Genomic DNA, 16,043 nt, shown 5'->3' on the forward strand with positions numbered 1-16,043 from the left:
GCAACTAAAGGGGGAAAAAATATTTCATCAAGATCGACTTGAAGTCAAGATATCACCAGATACCAATTGAACCCTATGATGTGTGGAAGACTGGATTCAAAGCCAAGGAGGGCCTTTTTGAATGGTTGGTTATACCTTTCGGGTTGACGAATGCTCCTGCAAACTTCATGAGGCTGATGGATGACATCTTATGGCCATTCACCAACTCATTTGTAGTGGTATACTTGGATGACATCCTGATCTTCAGCTAGAGTTGGGAAGAGCACCTCCATCACATCCGACAAGTTCTCCAAACATTGTGACAACACAAGCTATGTGCCAATTTGGAGAAATGCACTTTTGGCATGACCCAAGTTCAGTATATGGGATACATTATTGATGAATGGGGAGTGCATGTAGATCCAGCCAAGATCCAAGTCATTTAGGATTGGCCAGCTCCAACCACTCTGATAGAGCTCTACAACTTTCTAGGTTTTGCCAATTTCTACCACAAGTTCGTGTTGGGATTCTCTCATATCACTTGGCCCTTGAGTCAAGTCACCAAGGGAGGAGCGAAAGAAAAATTATTTTGGTCTGAATCTCAACAAAAGGCATTCACAAAGTTGAAACATCACCTCTGCTCGACACCAGTGCTCGTATTACCAGACCTGCAACAACCATTTGAAGTCGAGACAAATGCCTCTGACTATGCTATTGGGGTAGTCCTTACTCAACACGTGCATCTAGTGGCATATCATGGAAAGACACTTTTAGAAGTAGTCCAGAAGTATCCCACTTATGACAAAGAGATGTATTCTATTGTGCGGGCTTGCCGACAATGGAAGCATTACATTTGGGGAAGGAAACAATCATCCACACAAACCACCTGCCCCTGCAGTTGATACAAATGCAAGTAAACTTGCAAAATGATCACGCATCAGAAGTGGTCCACATACCTACAACAGTTCCATTTGAATATCAAGTATAAGAAAGGCAACACCAATAATGTTTCAGATTTGCTGAGCCGACCACTGATCATGGTGTTAACCACCATGCTCAACTCTTGTGGGTACGAGACTTCTGGTTGGCCACTTCTCTACAAAAGTGGCCCAAAATTCGGCCACACATACTAGATGCTCTTGGAGGGTTAGCATGTTCCAGATTTTCACTTCCAAGATGCCCTGTTATGCCACTTGGGTCACATTTGTGTTCCTTCAAGCGAGCGTGCCAAGATGATTTTGGAAGCACACTATAGTTGGGTTGTTGGGCATTTCGGGGTCGAGAAAACGGTGGCAATACTGCAGAAGTATTTCTATTGGCCGAATCTTCGACAGGATGTTAGGAAGTACATTAGATCTTGCACTGCCTATGCCATTGCCAAACCAACCATTAAGAAGCAACGCCTCTATACTCCGCTTCCTATGCATAGTCGACCTTGGGAATCCATCTCCATGGATTACTTGTCAGGCCTTCCTTCTACTAAGCATGGAAACGACTATGTTTTTGTGGTCATTGAAAGATTCTTGAAGATGGCCATTATTGCGGCCTGCAAGAAGAATATTACAACAGAAGCCACTGCTAAACCCTTCTTTTAACGAGTGCGAGTACACTTTGGGATCCCCCAATCTATCATATCAAATTGGGATAGTTGGTTCCTCAGTGCATTTTGGTCCAGTCTCTGGCCAATGCTGGACACCAAACTCACTAAGTCCACAACTTTTCATCCCCAAACTGATGGCCAGACAGAGTTCGTAAACAGGATGATCATACAAATTCTGCACATGTACAACTCAAAGCATCCACTCACATGGGATGAGAGCCTCCCCTATGTCCAACACAACTATAACTAGGCTCTCCACAACTCGACTGGCCACAAACCATTTTAGGTGGGCTTAGCATTCCAACCACTATATCCCATTGATTTGGCCATGCCATTTGCAGCTACTCAGGCAGATTCAGCTCACGTCCAGTCCGAAAATGATAAGGCAAACAACTTCATTGAGCACATCCAACATATCCTCTAGCAGGTACATGACATTCTGTAGAAATCAAATGCCAAGTACAAGCAACAACATGATCAACATCGAGTGCCACACAAGTTTCAGGTGGGCAACAAAGTCTGGTTGCATTTTCAAAAGGAACACCTTACCGGAGCCTATCAGAAACTCAAACCACTTCAATATGGTCCTTAAACCATTACCAAGGCTATGGGAGACAATGAATTTGAGGTTAGCATTCCCCCATTCCTTGGCCTACACCCAGTGTTCAATATGGATCTCCTTCGATGATACTTCCCACCATTGCTAGACACATCAAACATTGCAGAACAACTCACACCTACAAAGTTAAATCCAGATTGTATGGAACAGACCACAACTGATTAGATCATGGACATGTAGAGAAATAACATCCTACAGCAAAGGATACAACTATATCAAGTTGTCAAAACATGCCAACTCCTTCACCAGGGCAAGTGGCTCACTAGGGACCAAGTTCAACAAAAGTTTCCTCATCTCATGGAGGAACTCAAGGCAATGGGGACCATTGCTTCCTAAGGGGGGAGGAATGATCTAGGTGGATATTGGTGGCCACTCATGTATTCCACTTGGACCTCTACCATTGTTTCTTTCAGTTTTTCAGTTTCCTTATTTGTAGCACAATTTACTATTTTTGGCAGTTTTTCGAGTCCCGAACTTCCAACGCCGTTATGAAGCCCTAAACGACGTTTTTTGGGAAAACTGGGAGCATCATGGTTCCATGGACCATGTTTATCACTCAAAAGTTTTATTCCTCGAATAAATATTTCTAACGAGGTATTGTGTGCATCAAACAGAGATCATATGGCAAAGTTACGACCCCAGGAAGTTGATGTACTAATTTACCCAAAACGGGGCCCATAGTTTGGTGCTTCATTTCCTAGTGTTAGGTTTTTGGATGTTTAGGATTTTCCATTGTTTCTCAAAAATAAATAGGCCTTCAAGCCTCATTGTAAGACAGTTGAGGGGCATGTAGCCACCACATATCTTCTCAGAGATAAGCTACCATTGCCCGAGCTAGTTTATTTCAATATCTGTTTGTAAGCATATTTTAGTGCTTTCCATCAATGAAATGAAGTATTATTTCTGTTGCATATTTGTATTTATGGTTATATCTATAATTTTTTGTTTTCTTGTTTAAATCCAGATCATTGACACCGAGGCCCGGAGACGTAGTCCCTCCTTGACGAACTCTGTTATCAATGTCTTGTGTTTTATGTCGTTGATTCTTGTCATGTTCCCTCTTCTTTACAGCATGCATATATGTTCCTTTATGCTCTTTTAAATGCAATTATAACAACATACAGAAGTAAAAGATCTTGTTTAACTTCGGGAGTTGAGTCAACTCGCATCAAGTTTTGTATCAAAGCAGTCTTTGCATGGATGTGAATTGCGAATGTGAACAATGGAATGTGCAACGATGGAGGATGACAAAGCGATGTATAAGACCATGCTCAGAATTTCCCAAAAGATGGAAATAATGTATGAAGCTCTACAAAAAGAGACAGACAAAAAGCAATTAGTTCAATTTTAGTTGTGAACCATGGAAGAGGCCCTAGAAGAACTGAAGCACAACAACTAGAGTCTTCAAGCAGATAACGTTGAATTGAAGATGCTTCTACAAGAAGAGAAAGAGGAGAAACATAGTTTGCTACGACAGCTACAAGCTAAGCACGAGGGCTTGGAGAAGTTGCAGCATGACCCATGTGAGGTAAAAAGTGATTCTCTTAATTCATGTATGTTTCCTGATAATGATTTTTCTGTTTTTGGAAATCATACCACAGTTATTGGCTCCAAACTATTGAAGAAAATGGGGTATGAAGGAAAAGGCTCGGGCATTAATCACCAAGGCATTTTCAACCCCATCAAAGTAGAAGAATTACCCTGTCGAAAAAGACTTGGGTATGTTGGAAAGGAAGTTTGGGAATGCACCAAGGTAGCCAGCGAACCACCAACAACAGATGATGAGAAGCCCTCATCAGTTCTTTCCAAATTGACAGTGGAGGTAAAAGATGTTGATTTCCCTTTAGGTTCATCTACACATAATATGATTTCTTTTGGAAATGTGGAGATACCAATTATAGGGACAAACATGAGGCTCCTTACTAGGATGAGGTACATGGAGAAGAAGAAATTGGTGCTAATAGCCAAGGCATTACTCAGACATTGGAGGTTGTGCAGAGATTTCGATTTGCAGGCTTGGGATACACCGAAGGAGAATGCTCGAAGGTGTCGGATTCTTCTGAGACATCGTCGAAATCATCAAGGAAAGAGAATGATGGGAACACATCACCATCATCCCATGGGAGTGTCCATTGCAGGGAAATAGCTGAGGCAAGCTCTCATCGCCATAATGACACCAAAGGCATCAAGGAAAGGTATAACCAATCTTGATATTTGAATGTCCATTTCAATTACAATCAAGTTGTTAAAGATGAACGTAAATCATGGAATGGAAAAACATGTATTTTTTGTGGTTTACATAACCATGTATTTTCTGAGTGTTAGACAAGAATGGCAGCACAAAAAAGGATGAGGCGTGAAATACCCTCTCAATAGCAGGAAAATAAGGTAAATCAGATCTGGAGGAAGAAGACCTATTGCTGTCATTGTGATAGAAGTGGCCATCAAAGAGCCACGTGTTGGAGGCTCCATCTAGAGCAGCACCTTAAAGACAAAGTGTCGGTGCATGAACTAGATGAAATGGTTGTTTGACCAGCGAATGCACCACAAGGAGGCAACCCATTCACCTTGATAAGTGGGAAATGGTTCTTCTAGATGTGATAGAATGTCATGGTCTTATTGTTTTTCCAATCATATGTTGCATTTTAAAATGTAAAAGTGATGATTTGTTTTCCATCACTTTTTAAGCAACAATGATGTCTGGTCTTATTTTATGATTCAGTTTAAACTATGAAAGTGATGTTGTGTTTCCATCACTAGTGTTTGTCCTTATTTTTGTAAATCATTTGTTGCAGTGATGATGTGTTTTCCATCACTTGTTGAAGCAATAATGATATTTTGGCCTTGTTTTCATAGCTAGGGTATTGTTTCCATTTTGATGTAAACTTGACCACCGAGTATGTGTTATAAAATCTTGGTAAGTATGGGATGCTTGGGTCATTTGTTGCAGTGATGATGTGTTTTCCATCACTTGTTGAAGCAACAATGATATTTTGGCCTTGTTTTCGTAGCTAGGGTATTGTTTCCATTTTGATGTAAACTTGACCACTGAGTATGTGTTATAAAATCTTGGTAAGTATGGGATGCTTGGGTGATTAGTTGGTCATGTTGATAAGCATGTAATTTTCAAAACAATGTACTACAGGTTTGCAGAGGTTGCAGGTGTCGACTCATCCCTTATGGCTCCGAAGGACAAAGGTGAAGGAGATGGAAGGGTGACTTATCAGACACTCGTAAGTGCAGACAAGTTACAGAGAAGTGGCAAATTATTTTCATGCTTTTGGAGGACAAAAAGCTCCTCAGTGGGGAGGATTGATCCAGGTGGCTCCAGACACATGTAGAAGTCCTAGAGGACTTAGAAAATGGTTTATATTCAAAGTGGTTAGAATGCTCCAAAAATGGAACCAGATCAACGTGCTCGTCACTTTGATTCCAACGGTGTGAACGACACTCAAATCTGAGCCCATGTGAGGGAGAAAGAGCCAATCAAAGTTTTGTTCAAAGTTGGGCAGCGGGCCACATTTAATGGCCCTACAAATTGACCGAGTCTCGGACTTGGAATCTGGCTCCTGAGGAGTGGGTGAATTTGTTGGATGCATAATTTTCCTAATAACCCTTATATTAGGACAAAATAAAAAATGTGACCATGTTTGAAAAAAAGTTAAAAAACTATATTATAAAACAAGGGGCGGGCCATGACCCCCGCCACCTTCATCAGACCCAAACCTTAAACAAAACAAATTTTAATTAAATATGGGCCGATAGGATGTGAACCCTATCAGCCCTACCCTCTTATCACCATACCCATTGTATTACATTAACAAAATTATGTGGTGGTGGGTGGGCCACCTCCAGTGGACCCCACCCATGCCCCCACCTAATGACAACAACCACATTTAAAATAATGGAGTTGTGGAGCTAGCGGGGATTGAACCCACCCGACCCATGTGGGCTAGCCCGCACTAAGCGGCCCCATGTGGCATATGCCAACCCAAACCTCACACAACACACAATAAACCATGCCCATATGTGACATATAACTGCTACAAAATGTGGATTTTGGTTACAAACGAAATAATCGTGCGCCGAGTTTGGGAGAGGCGGGATTTGATCCCTCGACCTCTCCGCCTCCATTCTTTTGCCTAACCACCGTGCCATGGGTGGCTACTTTGTAAATTCTGCCACCCTACCACCATATAAACGTGCCCTTAGTGTAGTGCCGTGGAGTAGGAGCGGTTTTGAGAGCAGAGAAGCCGACACAGAAATGAAAATATTAATATTTTATTGTAGAGTAGCGGAACCTTGACATAGGAGCCAAGTGTCGGAACTATGAGGGCATGTTTTTCAAGGTTTTTTTAATTAATTATAGGTGGAACCATGAGTGTGGAGCAGAGACAGGGGGAACCATGATTGATCCCAACTTTCAAGAGGGCAAAATTTTTCCAGTGTCCAAATTGGACAAACTCTATGTCGATCCTATGCCTCTTAGCGACACAAACCTGATGGTGCATACCGAATTTTGATCTGAGTAGCATATCTTCATATGAATCAGAGGAGGGAATCTTTGAGGAATCTAGGGGGAATCTAAAAGATTTTTGTACCCCTAGATTTTCACTTTGTTAGAATTCAGAAATTTGACAGTTGATTTTACACTATTTGACGTCATGAATCTAATGGTGTAATCATATTTTCCATTTGATCATTCCATTTTTCAGCCACTTTTCAAAGGGGAGTGTAGGTGTTAGCATTCAATGTGTGAGCAATCATTTCCATGATATTCTACGCCAAGATATTGATGGTACAACCAGATCCAACAGTTTATCATCCTCTTCTTCAGATAACTTCTTGATGTGAGGTATATGGAGTGTGATCATGTAATTCTTTGTCTCTTTGCTTGAGATGCATTGTGATGTATAGATCCTTGTTTGATGTTTGATGTTTGATGTGGGATCTTATTTTTTTCTTAATGTGATATGTACTTATTGTCATGCTTTGATTGAGATCCCTTTGTCACCATGTTGATGGGATACTCATGTATCGCCATGTATGTTTGAATTGAGATCCCTTTGATGCCATGTTGGTGGGATGCTCATTGTTATCATACGTGAAATTACGTCATGCTGATAGGAGTCCTTTTGTGAATGAGAGTTCTTGCAGTGGAACATCTCATGGAGCCACTCCTACATGAGGGCGTATTCCTTGCATGACAAAGAAAACACATTCATGTACATAATCACTCTTTCCATCATTTAATGCAGCAGCATACACCATCTTGACACTGGGGCCTGGAGACATAGTCCCTCCTGGACGAACTCTATTATCAATGTCTTGTGTTTTATGTTGATGATTCTTGTCATGTTCCCTCTTCTTTACATCATGCATATATGTTCCTTTATGCTCTTTTAAATGCAATTCTAAAAACATCATGGAAGTAAAGGATCTTGGTTAAATCTGGGAGTTGAGTCAACTTGGATCAATCAGCCAAGGCCAAAACCTCTCACTCTCTGAGAGGAAAACTAGAACAAATTATTCTTCTTATAGAGATTACAATTGAAAAATACCAAGACCATGACCCTTGACCTATTTTCCACTCCAAACCCATGCCACAAGTTCTCTTGATGAGATGCTTTGACAATGATATTCAGCCTTATGATTCTTTCCTTTTCTTGTCTCCTCTTCTACTTTGAACTTCTTTAGCGTCAAATCTTCAGCCTCTCTTTTAGACTTGATCTTCTTCTTATCTAGGCCTTCATTCTAGACTTTACATTCTTCTAATCGTTGTCTCGGCCTCCCTTCTAGATTCGACCTTATTTCCACCAACTCAGCTAGGAGGAGTGCTACTCTTTCTTTGTTCCTTCTGCTGCAACTAAGCCTCAGACTTCGTAATTTCTCGGCTTCTCTTTCTTGATTGCTTCTACTGCAATTAAGCTTCAGGCTTCACACTTTCTCGGATGATATTTCTCTATTCCTTCTTCTTTTGTACTTCAGACTATCTTCTTCAGACTTTATCACCGAAATTTTTTTGTCTAAATGAAATTTGAATGACCCTATTTATAGTGTTTTTCCTCTATAACAAGCCAACTTGAATAGGGTGAGCCAATATGGCAGTTTGGAGGAGTTAATTAATTACATTTGAAACCAACTTGAAGAGGAATGCCTTGTGCTCATCTTGGAAGGCTACTTGACATTTTTATTGACTCATACATAAGTGTAATATACCTAAGAAGGGTCCTTCATACATGACAAAGACTCAAATTGAATTTTATGGCTAGATGAAAAATCCTAAAGGCTCACAATGGGAGCCATCACTAAAATAAAATTCCTTGCTCATGAAACCCATGATACAAGCACTACAATAATAGTTTTTCCTTCTTCTTTCATCAAATATATAAAATCACAATTACACATGTCATTATGAAGACTGAACCTAGTTACACTTTTCAACAAAAGGCACATTAATATTCAATGGATCAAGATTGGATAACAAAATTCGTGTAAATACATTGACAAAATTTGGATGATAACAATCACTTTATTCTTAGGAAAGAAATGCATTTGAAATTTTTGAAACTTATAAAACATTTTTCTCATTAGTTCAATTATTGCATTTTTTTGGGATGGAGATATTGACGACTCTTCATTTTTAACAAGATCCAAAGTACATAATGAAATGATTATTTGACACTTTCATGAAAGGGATGTATTGAAAAGGAAATAAAAAGTGATTTCATTTAAGCAAGGATGAGGAATTTTATGTAGATTCTTTTTTGGAAATAGGAGGGATCTATATATTTGGATCTAGATGACCATGTTGGAGATTAGGTGCACCATTATCTTTCACTCGTGACTCATTCTACTCTTATTGGGCTCGTACGAGGCAACAATTATACTGGATGTCTGCCTAACACAAGAGTAACATTCTCACACCTGCACAACCTAGCTACCTCCTTCCCATACATATTATCCTCCCTACACCTTTATGCATGTAAGTCTTACCATAACTATGCTTCTTATTACAATACTTAATTTATGAACTAACACACATTTCACTAGGGACATAGACTATGCATTTTAATTATAATTCACTTTTAACATTTTTTTTCATATCTTATTGTAATCGATTCATAGGTTCTTAGTGAAATTTGATCACTCAACTTTGATTATATTATATTGATATTGATATTTAATCAAAGACCTAATAAAAGTTTAATCACTCTCTAATACAAATGAGTATATGGCATTTTTGTACATTGTGAGAATCTCTTTTCCTATTTTCATGTTATTTATCTCTCTCTGAGTAAAGTGGCATTGATGATGTCTTTTCATATCATACCCATGTTTAAATGTGAATGTGATGGTATAAAAAGTTCATTCATAAAAAAGGTTAATTTAAAACACCCATAGGCATAAAAACATATTCATTTAAATCTTAAATTTAAAAACAAATTCAAAATTTGAATGGGGAATAGGTATCATCACTACCACATGCAAGTGAATACATTGACCTTCTACTGCCACATGCAAGACATCACTACCTCATGCAAGTGAATACATTGAACTTCTACTACCACATGCAAGTGATCACTACCACATGAAAGTGAATAAATTAATTGCTTGGTGGATTATCCCATCAATGCATCACTACCTCATGCAAGTGAATACATTGACCTTCTACTACCACATGCAAGTGATCACTACCACATGAAAGTGAATAAATTAATTGCTTGGTGGATTATCTCATCCATTGATGGGATTGAACAATAGAAGATTCTTCTACTACCACATGCAAGTGAAAACTCGCATTGATGTTGTATTTTCATATCATACCCATGTGTAAATGTGAATGTGATGGTATAAAAAATTCATCCATAAAAAAAGTTAATTTAGAACACTCATGGACATAAGCATATATTCATTTAAATCTTAAATTTATAAAACAAATTCAAATTTTGACCTCATGCAAGTGAATACATTGATTGCTTGGTGGATTATCTCATTTTTTGATGGGATTGAACCATGGGAGATTATTCTACTACCACATACAAGTGAACACAAATGCAAGTGAGCCCATTGTGTGCTAAATGGGATATTTCACATATAAGTGAACAATTTGTGTGCTAAATGGGTTATTTCACATGTAAGTAAACACATTGTGTGCTAAGTGGGTTATCTCAAATAAAAATGGTCTTGACACATGGAAAATTATTCTTCTTCGATATTGCATTATCTTCGGGAGGTATTTTGTGGGAAAAAATGGAGAAACATAATTGTTTAGACCTTTCTCATTTTCTCTAATCCATATTTTAAAACCCTAGGATAAAACCGGATAAAACATTTTGGTTTTAGTCAAAACATTTTGGTTTTAGTCAAAATGGTCAAGATAGATATTCAAACCATCAATCACTTGTATAATTCCTAGACAAAGGATTAAAAGGTTTTTCTAGCCTTAAATGAAAAGTTTAAATGAAAAGTTTATTTTGGTGATAATCGTTAGGAAAATTTATACCCTCATTCAAAATAACCTCTTCTTTAATATTCAACCTTCATATCCTTCTGGTTCAAATACATTACCATTGTCAACTTTCTTGTTTAAAATACTTTATCGGTGTCAACTTTCTTGTTTAAATACATTAGCATTTTCAACTTTATAAGGAAATGTTTTCTTTTAAATAAAAGGAAAAGTATTACCATTGTCAACTTTCTTGTTTAAATACATGAGCATTTTCAACTTTATAAGGAAAAAAATTATTTTAAATAAAAGGAAAAGTATTTTGAAAGAGTTCATCAATTTTATTAGCAATTAGCAATTTAGCAAAGGCATTTTCTTAGAATGGGAATGGGAATAGGATTTGGGAATTCATGTGGATTTCGAAGGGTGGTAATTCAAAATATTCCATGTTTTGGGTATCAAAACTATATTCATGTAATGATATTTTGACATTCAAAGTAATTTGTAAGTAGTGTGGATTCCCAAAAGTTGGTATTACAAAATCTTCAATGCTTTTTGGATTAATATTATTTTGATTAAATCTAGGGATTGGAAGGTATTTCTGTCTTTAAATACTAGTTTAATTGGGTCAACCTAAATGTGCTAATAATTGAGAAAAATATATACCCTCATTCCATATACATGACATATACCCTCATTCCATATACATGACAATCCTCAACTTTATAAGGAAAATATTGTGTTGGTAAAAGAGAGTATTTTGAAAGAGTTCATTATAATATAAATTAGCATGATTAAGCGTGATATATTCTTTGAATAAGATTTTGGAACTCAGAGGAATTTGAGGAAAATATTGTGTTGGTAAAAAGAGAGTATTTTGAAAGAGTTCATTATAATATAAATTAGCATGATTAAGCATGATATATTCTTTGAATAAGATTTTGTAACTCAGAGGAATTTGTGAGCAATGTGGATCACCAAAAGGTTGTATTACAAATTTTTAGTGCTTTTGGGTATCAATACCATCTTCATGAAATCTTGATGATGTGTTATATAGGAATTTACATGGTAAGTTCCTTAGATAGAACACCAAAGGACACCACTCACAAACATATAACAAATCAGTACACCAATCTTCTTGACGTGGTTAAAACCCTCAAAGTGGGAAATAGTCTATGGCCTGAGCCAACATGGCCACTTTAGGAAATTTATTAATGCAAAAGAAAGAAAATTTACATAAGCTTCTCTCATGAACGGTCACCTAACAAATGACCCTCCATGCTCTTTAAATAGAGATCATGGACCAATCGGGTGTTAAGCCACAAATCAAGTGTCGGTAATACCGAGGAGAAAATAAATCATTAGATCACTTCATGTCTATAACATATCATGACTGTTGGACTCTAAGTTACAAAAAATACATACTTAATTATTTCCTATGCGTTGGAATATCCTAAGATCCCCCCTTAAAAACAACTTGGGATAGTATTGAAGGATGTACAAAGATGACACAATAGGAGAAGGAAGGATGCATTAGAGCCTATCCATAAATCAAATTTTAGTAAACTTCTCCTTTGTGAGAGCCTTTGTAAAGATGTCTATAACTAGATCATCGACTGAACAATATTGCACTTCAAGAACATGGTCATGAATGAGCTTTCTGATGAAGTGAATGTGTAGTTCAATGTGTTTGTTGCGTTGATATTCAATTGGATCTTTGCATAGTTGAATGGAACTTTGATTATCACACCAAAGTGTAGTTGGATGCTGCTACTGAAAACCACACTTTGATAGGATCCGATGAAGCCAAAGGGCTTCCTTACTAGCTTCAATGATGCCACGATACTATGCTTCTGTTGAAGAAAGAGAAATGGTACTTTGTTTCTTGCAAGCCCATGTAAGAGTTCCATAACCAAGAGTGAATACATAAATTGTAGTAGACTTTCAATCATTAGGGTCACTAGTGCAATCATAATCAGTGAAACCAACCAATAGAGGAGATGCTTCTGCACTGTAAGGAATCCCAAACTGAATTGTACCTCGAACATAACGAAGTATTCTTTTAGCTACTTTCGAATGAATTTCATGTGGGTTTTGCATAAACTAAGCAACAAGGCCAACAACAAAGGAAAGGTCAGGATGAGTATGGGTCGGATACAAATGTTTTCCAACAAGCTGATGGTATAAGGTAGCATCAACTCTAGGAAAAGTACAAGTGACTGAAGATTTGGCTCTAGACTAAAAGGGAGAAGGGTTTGGCTTACAGTCTTCCATGGGAAAGTGGCGTAGAATATCACAGGCATACTTGGACTGGGAAAGAGAAATACCTTCTTTGGATTGCAAGACTTGAAGACCAAGGAAATAATGCAAGTGTCCTAAGTCTATCATTTCAAACTAATTTTTAAGGCTAGACTTCACATGGTTTATAAGGTTGGGATCACTACCAATAAGGATAACATCATCAACATAAAGAACAAGAATGATAAGATACTTACCCACTTTCTAAATAGTATTGTTAGAATGACACCTAGAAAAGCCAATATCTAAAAGAAAGCTATCCAGTTTGGCATACCAAGCCCAAGGGGAATTCTTGAGACCATAAAGGGATTTCTTAAGCTAACATACAAGGTTGGAGTATGTTTGCATAAATCTAGGAGGTTGTTCCATATAGATTTCTTCATGCAAGTCCCCATGCAATAAGGTAGATTTAACATCCATCTAATGGACTTCCCATTTGAAAAAGGAAACAAGGGAAAGAACAAGGAAGATAGAGTTCATTTTGGCAACATGGGAGAATGTTTCAGTATAAAACCCTTCGCAACAAGATGAGCTTTATGTTTATCAACTTTTCCATCTAGTCCAAACTTGGTTCTATAAACCCATTTGCATCTAACAAGTTTTCATTCCTTTGGAAGAGGAACAATGTCTCATGTATCATTTTCCAATAATGAATGATATTCTTAATTCATAGTTGCATCCCAATATGGATGGCCTGAAGCTTCTACAAATGTGTCAAGGTCATAATTCGCTGAAGCTTGAGCAAGTAAAGAAGAGCCTCTATCGAACTAAGAACATGTATGATGTTGATCTGTAAGATCACCTACAAGACCACCTGTTTCATCCTGATTAGCGCGGACCCATTTTGGAAGCTGAATAGATGAAGGAGAATCATGAGAAGGTGGGGGAGGATTGTCATCCTTGTTGTCATCATCTTAAGAAGGAATATTTTCAAAAGTAGAAGGGATAGAGAAAGGTGGCACATGCACTGAACTAGGCTCGTAGGTCGATATATTTTCAACAAACTTTATATCTCTTCTAATGATAACAATTTTGGATTTAGGTTGAAGAAGTCTATATCCTTTGACATATTCAGAATATCCAAAAAAAAACATTTTTCACTCTTAGGTTCTAAGGCTTTATGTTTCTTATGTGAAATATGGGCCCATGCTTCACTTCCAAAAACACAAAAGTGACCTACATCTGGTTTCATTGAGCTCCATGATTCTTTTGGAGTGATATTCTTTAAAACCTTAGAAGGAGTGTGATTTACTATGTAATTTTCACAGTTAACTACTTCTGCCCAAAAATTAAGATTAAGTCCTTAAGGTTGAAGCATACAATTAGCCATTTCCTTTAAGGTGTGATTCTTCCTTTCAGGTACACCATTTTGTTGTGGAGTATATGGAACAATATTTTGCAATTGAATTCCATACTTAATGCAAAAGTTGATGAATTTGTTGTTAAAATATTCTCTGCCATTATTAGATCTTAGCTTAAGAATTTGATGTCTAGATTGTTTCTCAAGAAAGGCCTTAAAGGCCAAGAACATGTTAAAGACATCATGCTTGAGTTTTAAGAAGTATACCTAAGTGCGTCTGGAGAAATCATCAATGAAAGTTACGAAAAACTTGTAGGTAGAGAAGGAAACAACTGAAGTGGACCACATAAATAACTATGCACAAGCAGTAAAGGGGTTCAGGCATGCCAAGAGGCACACTTTTCAAAACTATCTTGATGATGTTTTATAAGTACACATCCAGAAAAAACACCATCTCTACAAGATACTATAAGAAGACCTGTCACCATATTTTCTTTACATAGATTTTTAAGGGAGCGATAGTTTAAGTGACAAAATCACTCATGCCAAAGTTTGCTCACTTCATCATTTTGAGCAAAAAATACTGAGGGAAGAGTTGATGACCCAAATTTGTTAAACTTGTACAACCTTGTAGAATCATCAGTAATGCCAGTAGCTAAAATTTGTCTGGGATCTCTTAGGTCCTTAATTACAACATAATTAGGTGAAAATTCAATGGTTTTACAGTCACCTAAATGAGTTATCTGATATACAGATAGAAGGTTGTGGGATAAGGTAGGAACACATAATACATCATTAAATTGACCATTTCCTAGATGAATAGTTCCAGTCCCTACAACACTAAGAGATTTATCATCACCAAAATATATATTTTTTGTGTTACAATCATTTAAATAATAATCATTGCTTTATTTTTGTCCATGTGATAAGAAACTCCAAAATTAATGAGCCACTCATGAGAATGGGAAGAAGAAGATACATTTCGTGCATAACCAGACCAATCTGCATGCAAAAAGTGTTATTCTTGAAGATGAAGTTGAAGTTGAATAGTGCTCCAAATGGATGTTATGCTTCTTCATTGCTACTTCCAAGGCTTCCATATTCTTAAAGCATTTGGATTCTAAGTGGCCATCATGATTATAAAATTCGCAATGTCTATCCACCGCTCAATAATACCACCTACCTCAACACGAGAAAGTAGGGATGTAGTAACACTCACAAGTCTTCTTCCATTTTTTTTAGTGGCCTTATCATTTGTTGAGTTGATTTTTCATTTTGAGACTGAAATGGCTTAGGACTTGTGTTTGGTTTATGACCATTCTTTTTAGGATGCTGCTTCTTAGGATTCTTTGAACTTGGTTGTTGTTGGAATGTTAAGGCTTTCTTAGAAGAGTTTCTAGTATTAAGAAGACCAAGATGTAAGAGTTTTTCTTGTTCTCTTATTAAAGAATAACAAAAGGCATCAAAAGAGGGGGACTTGTAGTCTTGTCCTTGAGAAATAAAGGCTTCTCTAGTAGAATGGAAGGTGTAAACAAAAATAGTGTAGGTTGGTCCTAACTTAGTAAAAATGGAATAGAAAGGGTTATCATCTTCTTTCTTAACCTTAACACCTTCTAAGAGAAATCTAAGGGTCTTGAACCTGGACAAAAAATATTCAATGGAAGAAAAATTATTGGGGTCCAATGTAAGCAACTCACTTTCGAGTTGATGGGCTCTAATTTGATTTTTAATTCCAAAAACTTTATTGATATTTTTCATTGCTTCATCAGGGTATCAATTTTTGTGATATGGAATTTAA

This window comes from Pinus tabuliformis, chromosome 8 (genome assembly GCF_031772625.1).
Source record: "Pinus tabuliformis cultivar Carrire ecotype Pingquan chromosome 8, CPIR1, whole genome shotgun sequence".
Taxonomy (NCBI): Eukaryota; Viridiplantae; Streptophyta; class Pinopsida; order Pinales; family Pinaceae; genus Pinus; species Pinus tabuliformis.